A 10,288-nucleotide genomic window follows, 5' to 3' on the forward strand; every position below is an offset into this window, starting at 1 on the left:
GACTGGAGGGGACTATTAACTCTATGGAAGGGGGCGTGGCCTAAGCCCTATAGACTTTAATGGGAAGAGGCGTGGCCTAAGCCCCATTGCCTCTAATGTGAGGGGGCGTGGCCTAAGCTACATTGACTCTAATGGGAGGGGGCGTGGCCTAAGCTCCATTGACTCTAATGGGAGGGGGCGTGGCCTATGCCAAATAGACTTTAAGAGCACAGGCGAGGCCTAAACTCCATTGCCTCTAATGGCAGGGGGCGTGGCCTAAGCTACATTAACGCTAATGGAAGGGGCGTGGCCTAAACTCCATTGACTCTAATGGGAGGGGGCGTGGCCTATGCCAAATAGACTTTAAGAGCGCAGGTGAGGCGTAAACTCCATTGACTCTAATGGAAGGGGGCGTGGCCTAAGCTCCATTAACGCTAATGGAAGGGGCGTGGCCTAAACTCCATTGACTCTAATGGGAGGGGGCGTGGCCTACACCCAATTGACTTTAATGGTGCAGGCGTGGCCTAAGCTCCATTGACTCTAATGGAAGGGGGTGTGGCCTAAACTACATTGACTCTAATGGGAGGGGGTGTGACCTAAGCTCCATTGCCTCTAACGGGAGGGGGCGTGGCCTAAGAGCCATTGCCTCTAACGGGAGGGGGCGTGGCCTAAGAGTCATCGCCTTTAACGGAAGGGGGCGTGGCCTAAGAGCCATTGCCTCTAACGGGAGAGGGCGTGGCCTACACCCAATTGACTTTAATGGCGCAGGCGTGGCCTAAGCCCCATTGCCTCTAATAGGAGGGGGCGTGGCCTAAGCCCCATTGCCTTTAATGGGAGGGGGCGTGGCCTAAGAGCCATTGCCTCTAACGGGAGGGGGCGTGGCCTAAGCGCCATTGACTCTAATGGGAGGGGGCGTGGCCTATGCCCAATTGACTTTAATGGCGCAGGCGTGGCCTAAGCTCCATTGCCTCTAATAGGAGGGGGCGTGGCCTAAGAGCCATTGCCTTTAACGGGAGGGGGCGTGGCCGACACCCAATTGACTTTAATGGCGCAGGCGTGGCCTAAGACCCATTGCCTCTAATAGGAGGGGGCGTGGCCTAAGCCCCATTGCCTTTAACGGGAGGGGGGCGTGGCCTGGCTGCCATAGACGCCAAGGGAGGGGGCGTGGCCTCACCCTTCGCGCCCGGCCCCGCCCCCTCTGGGCGGCGCTCAGCCGCTGCCGCCCCTTCTCGAGACGCGCGCCCGAGGCCGCGATGTTCCGCTCGATGCGATCGATCACCTCCCCCTGCGCCCACCAGTACGGACCAGTACGGACCAGTATGAGCCCGGACAGACCAGTACGGACCAGTATGAGCCCGGACAGACCAGTACAGATCAATAAAACCGCTCCATTCTCGCCCAGTGCCTCCCAGTGCCCTTCAATCCGCTCCCAGTTCTCTCCCAGTACCCCCTAATGCCCTCCCAGTTCCTCCCAGTTCAACCCCAGCGTTCCCAGTCCCTCCCAGTGCCCTCTAATCCCCTCCCAGTGCCTCCCAGTTCCCTCTAATCCCCTCCCAGTCCCTCCCAGTGCCCTCTAATCCCCTCCCAGTCCCTCCCAGTGCCCTCTAATCCCCTCCCAGTGCCTCCCAGTTCCCTCTAATCCCCTCCCAGTCTGTCCCAGTTGCCCCTAATGCCCTCCCAGTACCCCCCAATCCCCTCCCAATTCATCCCAGTCCCTCCCAGTGCCCCGTAATCCCCTCCCAGTTCCCTCTAAACCCCTCCCAGTCCATCCCAGTCAATCCCAGTCCCTCACAATCCCCTCCCAGTGCCCCCCAATCCCCTCCCAGTCCCTCCCAGTTCCCTCTAATGCCCTCCCAGTGCCTCCCAGTTCCCTCTAATCCCCTCCCAGTCCCTCCCAGTGCCCTTTAATCCCCTCCCAGTCCCCTCCCAATCCCCTCCCAGTCCCTCCCAGTCTCTCCCAGTCCCCTCTAATCCCCTCCCAGTCCCTCCCAGTGAATCCCAGTCCCTCCCAGTGCCCCCTAATGCCCTCCCAGTTCCCTCTAAACCCCTCCCAGTCCATCCCAGTGAATCCCAGTCCCCCCCAATCCCCTCCCAGTGCCCCCCAATCCCACCCCAGTCCCTCCCAGTGCCCTCTAATCCCCTCCCAGTCCCCTCCCAGTCCCCTCCCAGTCCCTCCCAGTGCCCTTTAATCCCCTCCCAGTCCCTCCCAGTGCCCTTTAATCCCCTCCCAGTCCCTCCCAGTCCCTCCCAGTGCCCCCCAGTGCCACCTGCCCCTCCAGGGTGGTGCTGAGAAGGCCGAACAGCTCTCCGAGGTCCCTCAACCCCTTCTCGAGGCGCTGCAGCTCCCGATGTCTCACTCCAACCTCCTCCAACGCCGCCCGCGTCGCCCGCGTCGCCCCCAACACCTGCGGCCACCGGAACCTCCCGCTGGGCCACCAAATCCTCCCCAGGGGCCACCGGAACATCTCAGGGACCACCAGAACCTCCCCAGGGGCCACCGGAACATCTCAGGGACCACCATGACCTCCTTATGGACCACCAGAACCTCCCTATGGGCCACCAGAACGTCTCAGGGACCACCAAATCCTCCTTATGGGCCACCAAAACCTCCTTATGGGCCACCAGAACATCTCAGGGGCCACCAAATCTTCTTTATGGGCCACCAGAACATCTCAAGGACCACCAGAACATCCTCATGGGCCACCAGGACCTCCTCAGGGGCCACCAGAACATCTCAGGGGCCACCAGGACCTCCTTATGGACCACCAGAACCTCCTCCTGGGCCACCAGAACATCTCAGGGGCCACCAGATCCTCCTTATGGGCCACCAGAACCTTCTTATGGGTCACCAAATCCTCTTTATGGGCCACCAGAACCTCCCTATGGGCCACCAGAACATCTCAGGGACCACCAGAACCTCCTTATGGACCACCAGAACCTCCTTATGGGCCACCAGAACATCTCAGGGGCCACCAGAACCTCCCTATGGGCCACCAGAACATCTCAGGGACCACCAGAACCTCCCTATGGGCCACTAAATCCTCCCTATGGGCCACCAGAACATCTCAGAGGCCACCAGAACCTCCCCATGGGCCACCAGAACATCTCAGGGACCACCAGAACCTCCCTATGGGCCACCAGAACCTCTGGAGATGCCCCCACGGGGCAGATTTGGGGGTCTCTGCCCCATAAGTGCCCCATAAGTTCCCCCCGACTCACGTTGGAGATGAAGACTTCGCTCTGACCGCTCTCCAACATCTGCTCCAGCTCCTCCTCGGTCACCGAGGTGCTGCCCGCTGCGGGGGGACAGCGCGTCACCGGGCCACCAAGAGCCCCCCGTGGGCCACCAGAACCTCCCCAGGGGCCACCAGAACCTCCCCATGGACCACCAGAACCTCCTTATGGGCACCAGGACCTCTCAGGGGCCACCAGAACCTCCTTATGGGCCACCAGAACCTCCTTATGAACCACTAAAACCTCCTTATGGGCCACCAGAACCTCCCCATGGACCACCAAAACCTCCTTGTGGGCCACCAGAACCTCTAAGGGACCACCAGGACCTCCTTATGGACCACTAAAACCTCCTTAGGGGCCACCAGAACCTCTCAGGGACCACCAGGACCTCCTTATGGGCACCAGAACCTCTCAGGGACCACCAGAACTTCCCTATGGACCACCAGAACCTCTCAGGGACCACCAGAACCTCCCCATGGGTCACCAGAACCTCCTTATGGGCCACCAGAACCTCCCCATGGACCACCAGAACCTCTCATGGATCACCAGAACCTCCTCATGGACCACCAGAACCTCTCAGGGACCACCAGAACCTCTCAGGGACCACCAGAACCTCCCTATGGACCACCAGAACCTCCCCATGGACCACCAGAACCTCCTTATGAACCACAAAAACCTCCTTATGGGCCACCAGAACCTCTCAGGGACCACCAGAACCTCCTTAGGGGCCACCAGAACCTCCTTATGGACCACCAAAACCTCCTTATGGGCCACCAGGACCTCTCAGGGACCACCAGAACCTCCCTATGGACCACCAGAACCTCCTTATGGGCCACCGGAACCTCCTTATGGGCCACCAGGACCTCTCAGGGACCACCAGAACTTCCCTATGGACCACCAGAACCTCCCCATGGGCCACCAGAACCTCCTTATGGACCACCAAAACCTCCTTATGGGCCACCAGGACCTCTCAGGGACCACCAGAACCTCCCTATGGACCACCAGAACCTCCCCATGGGCCACCAGAACCTCCTTATGAACCACAAAAACCTCCTTATGGGCCACCAGGACCTCTCAGGGACCACCAGAACCTCCTTATGGGCCACCAAAACCTCTAAGGGACCACCACAACGTCCCCATGGACCACCAGAACCTCTCAGGGACCACCAGAACCTCCCTATGGACCACCAGAACCTCCTTATGGACCACCAGAACCTCTAAGGGACCACCAGAACCTCCCCATGGACCACCAGAACCTCCTTATGGGCCACCAGAACCTCTAAGGGACCACCAGAACCTCCTTATGGACCACTAAAACCTCCTTAGGGGCCACCAGAACCTCCTTATGGACCACCAAAACCTCCTTATGGGCCACCAGAACCTCCTTATGGACCACTAAAACCTCCTTAGGGGCCACCAGAACCTCTAAGGGACCACCAGAACCTCTCATGGATCACCAGAACCTCCTTATGGACCACCAGAACCTCCCCATGGACCACCAGAACCTCCCATTGGGCCACCAGAACCTCTAAGGGACCACCAGAAGCTCCTAAAGGGCCACCATTACCTCTCAAGGACCCCCAGAACCTCCTTATGAACCACTAAAACCTCCTTATGGGCCACCAGAACCTCCTAAAGGGCCACCAGAAACTCCTAAAAGGCTATCAGGACCTCTCATGGGCCACCAGAACCTCCTTATGGACCACCAAAACCTCCTTATGGGCCACTAAAACCTCCTTATGGGCCACCAGAAGCTCCTAAAGGGCCACCATTACCTGTCAGGGACCACCACAACCTCCTTATGGGCCACCAGGACCTCTCAGGGACCACCAAAACCCCCCCATGGACCACCAGATTCTCCTTATGGGCCACCAGAACCTCCCTATGGACCACCAGAACCTCCCCATGGGCCACCAGAACCTCTAAGGGACCACCAGGACCTCCCCATGGCCCACCAGAATCTCCTTGTGGGCCACCAAAACCTCCTTATGGGCCACCAGAACCTCCTTATGGGCCACCAGAACCTACTTATGGGCCACCAGGACCTCCCCATGGACCCCCAGAACCTCCTTATGGGCACCAGGACCTCTCAGGGACCACCAGAACCTCCCTATGGACCACCAGAACCTCCTTGTGGGCCACCAGAAGGTCCCCATGGGCCACCAGCCCCCCCCCAAGGTGTCCCCTCACCGATGTGGAGCTGCCGGCGGATACGGTCGAGGCTGCGTTGCCGGTACTGCGCCTGCGCCGCGTGGCACCGTCCGGTGAGAGCCAAGAACTGCTGAGCCAGCACGCCATGCTGCGGAGCCACCGTCAGCCCGGGACCCCCAAATCCCACCCCTGGGCCACCAAAATCCCACCCTGGGCCATCAAATCCACCCCTGGGCCACCAAATCCACCCCTGGGCCACCAAAATCCCACCCCGGGCCACCAAATCCACTCCTGGGCCACCAAAATCCCACCCTGGGCCACCAAATCCACCCCTGGGCCACCAAATCCACCCCTGGGCCACCAAATCCACCCCTGGGCCACCAAAATCCCACCCCGGGCCACCAAATCCACTCCTGGGCCACCAAAATCCACCCCTGGGCCACCAAAATCCCACCCCGGGCCACCGAAATCCCACCCTGGGCCACCAAAATCCCACCCTGGACCATCAAATCCACCCCTGGGCCACCAAAATCCCACCCTGGGCCACCAAATCCACCCCTGGGCCACCAAAATCCACGCCTGGGCCACCGAAATCCCACCCCGGGCCATCAAATCCACCCCTGGGCCACCAAAATCCCACTCTGGGCCACCAAATCCATCCCTGGGCCACCAAAATCCCACCCTGGGCCATCAAATCCATCCCTGGGCCACCAAAATCCCATCTAAATCCATTCAGAGAGCAAAAAAACCACTCTGGGCCACCAAAATGCCATCCTGGGCCACCAAAATCCCACCTAAATCCACTCAGAGAGCAAAAAAAGCACTCTGGGCCACCGAAATCCCACCCTGGGCCACCAAAATCCCATCTAAATCCACTCAGAGAGCCAAAAAAGCACTCTGGGCCACTAAAATCACATTCTGGGCCACCAAATCCCACCCTGGGCCACCAAAATCCCATCTAAATCCACTCAGAGAGCAAAAAAACCACTCTGGGCCACTAAAATCCCACCCTGGGCCACCAAAATCCCATCTAAATCCATTCAGAGAGCAAAAAAATCACTCTGGGCCACTAAAATCCCACTCTGGGCCACCAAAATCCCACCCTGGGCCACCAAAATCCCACCTAAATCCATCCAGAGAGCAAAAAAAGCACTCTGGGCCACCAAAATCACACTCTGGGCCACCAAAATCACACTCTGGGCCACCAAAATCCCATCTAAATCCACTCAGAGAGCCAAAAAAGCACTCTGGGCCACCAAAATCCCATCCTGGGCCACCAAAATCCCATCTAAATCCATTCAGAGAGCAAAAAAAAACACTCTGGGCCACCAAAATCACACTCTGGGCCACCAAAATCCCACCTAAATCCACTCAGAGAGCCAAAAAATCATTCTGGGCCACCAAAATCACACTCTGGGCCACCAAAATCCCACCTAAATCCACTCAGAGAGCCAAAATCCCACCCTGGGCCACCAAAATCCCACCTAAATCCACTGAGAGAGCAAAAAAAGCACTCTGGGCCACCAAAAACCCATCCTGGGCCACCAAAATCCCACCCTGGGCCACCAAAACCCCATTCTGGGCCACAAAAATCCCATCTAAATCCACTCAGAGAGCCAAAAAACCACTCTGGGCCACCAAAATCCCACCCTGGGCCACCAAAATCCCACCTAAATCCATTCAGAGAGCCAAAAAATCACTCTGGGCCACCAAAATCACACTCTGGGCCACCAAAACCCCATTCTGGGCCGCCAAAATCCCACCTAAATCCACTCAGAGAGCAAAAAAAGCACTCTGGGCCACCGAAATCCCACCCTGGGCCACCAAAATCCCATCTAAATCCACTCAGAGAGCCAAAAAAGCACTCTGGGCCACTAAAATCACACTCTGGGCCACCAAAATCCCACCTAAATCCACTCAGAGAGCCAAAAAACCACTCTGGGCCACTAAAATCCCATTCTGGGCCACTAAAATCCCATTCTGGGCCACCAAAATCTCACCCTGGGCCACCAAAATCCCATCTAAATCCACTCAGAGAGCAAAAAAAGCACTCTGGGCCACCAAAAACCCATCCTGGGCCACCAAAATCCCACCCTGGGCCACCAAAATCCCACCTAAATCCACTCAGAGAGCAAAAAAAGCACTCTGGGCCACTAAAATCCCATTCTGGGCCACCAAAATCCTACCCTGGGCCACCAAAATCCCATCTAAATCCACTCAGAGAGCAAAAAAATCATTCTGGGCCACTGAAATCACACTCTGGGCCACCAAAATCCCATCTAAATCCACTCAGAGAGCCAAAAAAGCACTCTGGGCCACTAAAATCACACTCTGGGCCACCAAAATCCCACCCTGGGCCACCAAAATCCCACCTAAATCCACTCAGAGAGCCAAAGAAATCACTCTGGGCCACCAAAAACCCACTCTGGGCCACCAAAACCCAACCCGGGGCCCCCAAATCCTTCCCCAGGACCCCCAAATCCCACTTAATGACTCTAAAATGCCTGTGGGGACCCCAAAACCTGCGATAGGGACCCCAAAATCCCCCTTTATGACCCCAAAACCTCCATAGGGACCCCAAAATCCCACTTTATGACCCCAAAACCCACCATAGGGACCCCAAAATCCCACTTTATGACCCCAAAACCCCCCTGGGGACCTCAAAACCTACAATAGGGACCCCAAAACCCCCACAGGGACCCCAAAATCCCACTTGGAGACCCCAAAGCCCTCTTTGGACACCCCCAAATCCCACTTTACGGCCCCAAAACCTCCATAGGGACCCCAAAATCCCACTTTATGACCCCAAAACCTACAATAGGAACCCCAAAACCCCCACAGGGACCCCAAAATCCCACTTTATGACCCCAAAACCCACCATGGGGACCCCAAAATCCCACTTTATGACCCCAAAATCCCACCATGGGGACCCCAAAATCCCAATTGGAGACCCCCAAATCCCACTTTATGGCCCCAAAACCCCCCTGGGGACCCCAAAACCTCCATAGGGACCCCCAAAACCCCCACAGGGACCCCAAAATCCCACTTGGAGACCCCAAAGCCCTCTTTGGACCCCCCCAAATCCCACTTTACGGCCCCAAAACCTCCATAGGGACCCCAAAATCCCACTATATGCCCCCCGAACCCCACTTTTTGACCCCCCCGTACCTGGGTTCTCTTCACGCGCGCCCCGATGCTCCCCCAGCCTTCGTCCCCCTCTTCCTCCTCCTCCCGACCCGGCTCCAGCGCTTTTGGGGGGGCGACGGGACAAGATTTGGGGTGAAAAAGAAGGATTTGGGGGGCGCAGAGGGGTTTGGGGGTTAAGATTTGGGGGGAAAAGAGGGGTTTTAGGGGGCAAATGGGTTTTAAGAGTGCAGAAAAGGGGGGTTTGGGGGACAACTATGGGTCTGGGGGGGCAGAAAGAGGGGATTTGGGGGGCAAATATGGGTCTGGGGGGGCAGAAAGGGGGGTTTTGGGGGGCAAATGGGGGTCTGGGGGGGCAGAAAGGGGGGATCTGGGGGGCAAATATGGGTCTGGGGGGGCAGAAAGGGGGGTTTGGGGGGCAAATATGGGTCTGGGGGGGCAGAAAGGGGGGTTTGGGGGCAAATAGGGGTTTTGGGGGGACAAAAAGAGGGGTTTGGGGGGCAAATATGGGGGTCTGGGGGGCAGAAAGGGGGGTTTGGGGGGCAAAAGGGGGTCTGGGGGGGCAGAAAGAGGGGTTTGGGGGGCAAAAGGGGGTCTGGGGGGGCAGAAAGAGGGGTTTGGGGGGCAAATGGGGGTCTGGGGGGGCAGAAAGAGGGGATTTGGGGGGCAAATGGGGGTCTGGGGGGGCAGAAAGAGGGGATTTGGGGGGCAAATGGGGGTCTGGGGGGGCAGAAAAGGGGGATTTGGGGGGCAAATGGGGGTCTGGGGGGCAGAAAGGGGGGTTTGGGGGGCAAATGGGGGTCTGGGGGGGCAGAAAAGGGGGGTTTGGGGGGCAAATGGGGGTGTTGGGGGGCAGAAAGGGGGGTTTGGGGGGCAAATGGGGGTCTGGAGGGGCAGAAAAGGGGGTTTGGGGGGCAAATGGGGGTCTGGGGGGGCAGAAAGAGGGGATTTGGGGGGCAAATGGGGGTCTGGGGGGGCAGAAAGGGGGGTTTGGGGGGCAAATGGGGGTCTGGGGGGGCAGAAAAGGGGGGTTTGGGGGGCAAATGGGGGTCTGGGGGGGCAGAAAAGGGGGGTTTGGGGGGCAAATATGGGTCTGGGGGGGCAGAAAGGGGGGTTTGGGGGCGAATATGGGTCTGGGGGGGCAGAAAGGGGGGTTTGGGGGGCAAATATGGGGGTCTGGGGGGGCAGAAAGAGGGTTTTGGGGGGCAAATGGGGGTCTGGGGGGTACTTGGGGGGCAGAAAGGGGGGGACGGAGGGGGGGATTTGGGGCGCCCCCACCTCGAAGCCGGACCCGGATCTGCTGAGTCAGCACCTGGATCTCCTCCCTTAGCGTCTGCAGCTCCTGCTTCAGCCCTGGAGACCCACAGCGACCCATAGCGACCCATAGAGACCCATAGCGACCCATAGAGACCCACAGCGACCCATAGGGACCCACAGCGACCCATAGAGACCCCACAGAGACCCCATAGAGACCCACAGAGACCCCATAGAGACCCATAGAGGCCCCACAGAGACCCCATAGAGACCCATAGAGACCCACAGCGACCCATAGGGACCCATAGAGACCCATAGAGATCCCATAGAGACCCATAGAGACCCATAGAGACCCATAGAGACCCATAGAGACCCACAGCGACCCATAGGGACCCATAGAGATCCCATAGAGACCCATAGAGACCCCACAGAGACCCCATAGAGACCCATAGGGACACATAGCGACCCACAGAGACCCCATAGAGGCTCCATAGAGACCCACAGAGACCCCATAGAGACCCACAGA

At 58.3% G+C, this 10,288-nt stretch overlaps 1 long non-coding RNA gene across 2 annotated transcripts; it reads right to left on the reverse strand.

Annotated features, from left to right (window-relative positions):
• Nucleotides 1–3,382: 3,382 nt before the first annotated feature.
• Nucleotides 3,383–5,355, reverse strand: LOC128850085 (uncharacterized). Of its 2 annotated transcripts, none has more exons than XR_008447542.1 (4): nucleotides 5,280–5,355; nucleotides 4,367–5,112; nucleotides 3,683–3,826; nucleotides 3,383–3,435 (listed from the first exon to the last, which is right to left on the reverse strand). It is a non-coding gene; the product is annotated as an uncharacterized LOC128850085 (long non-coding RNA). The 2 variants fall into 2 exon arrangements; XR_008447541.1 differs by lacking the exon at nucleotides 3,383–3,435 and adding an exon at nucleotides 3,449–3,477.
• Nucleotides 5,356–10,288: the final 4,933 nt, after the last annotated feature.

The sequence above is a fragment of the Cuculus canorus genome, chromosome 38, assembly GCF_017976375.1.
Source record: "Cuculus canorus isolate bCucCan1 chromosome 38, bCucCan1.pri, whole genome shotgun sequence".
Taxonomy (NCBI): Eukaryota; Metazoa; Chordata; class Aves; order Cuculiformes; family Cuculidae; genus Cuculus; species Cuculus canorus.